This window comes from Lynx rufus, unplaced genomic scaffold (genome assembly GCF_022079265.1).
Source record: "Lynx rufus isolate CCGP_SWC_20201006 ecotype Redwood Valley unplaced genomic scaffold, mLynRuf1.p SCAF_3, whole genome shotgun sequence".
Taxonomy (NCBI): domain Eukaryota; kingdom Metazoa; phylum Chordata; class Mammalia; order Carnivora; family Felidae; genus Lynx; species Lynx rufus.
The window spans coordinates 119,577,551-119,578,606 of record NW_025814845.1 but is presented as its reverse complement, the minus strand read 5'-3'; positions in this window follow the sequence as shown (position 1 = coordinate 119,578,606).

Genomic DNA, 1,056 nt, shown 5'->3' with positions numbered 1-1,056 from the left:
GTCGGAAGTTTAACCGACTGAGCCACCCAGGTGCCTCAGGAGGCAGGTTTTCTTTAAAAAGAGACTGGTCAACACAAAGTCTGGCATCTCCAACATATGTCTATAGTCTATGCCACAGAAAGTAAATTATTTTTTATAGAAAAACCTACTAATGTTCCCATTTCAGCACTGTGGTCTTTTTTTTTTTTTTAATTTTTTTTTAACGTTTATTTATTTTTGAGACAGAGAGAGACAGAGCATGAACAGGGGAGGAGCAGCGAGAGAGGGAGACACAGAATCTTAAACAGGCTCCAGGCTCTGAGCTGTCAGCACAGAGCCCGACGCGGGGCTCGAACTCACGGACCCTGAGATCATGACCTGAGCCGAAGTCGGATGCTTAACCGACCAAGCCACCCAGGTGCCCCTGTGGTCTTTTTTTTAAAATAAACTTTTATTTATTTTTATTTTTTATTTTTGATATTATTTTATTTATTTAAAAAAAATTTTTTAGGGGCGCCTGGGTGGCGCAGTTAAGCGTCCGACTTCAGCCAGGTCACGATCTCGCGGTCCGGGAGTTCGAGCCCTGTGTCAGGCTCTGGGCTGATGGCTCAGAGCCTGGAGCCTGTTTCCAATTCTGTGTCTCCCTCTCTCTCTGCCCCTCCCCCCGTTCATGCTCTGTCTCTCTCTGTCCCAAAAATAAATAAAACGTTGAAAAAAAAAATTAAAAAAAAAATTTTTTTTAATGTTTATTTATTTTTTGAAAGAGACAGAGACAGAATGTGAGTGGGTTAGGGACAGAGAGAGAGGGAGACACAGAATCCGAAGCAGGCTCCAGGCTCCGAGCCATCAGCACAGAGCCCGACACGGGGCTCAAACCCACGAGCTGTGAGATCATGACCTGAGCCAAAGTCGGACACTCAACCGATTGAGCCACCCAGGCGTCCCTTTATTTTTGATTTTAGAGAGAGAAAGCACAAGTGGGGAGGGGCAGAGGGAGAGAGAGAGAAACCTAAGCAGACTCTATGCTTAGTGCAGAGCTTGATGTGGGGCTCAATCCCATGACCATTGGATCATGAC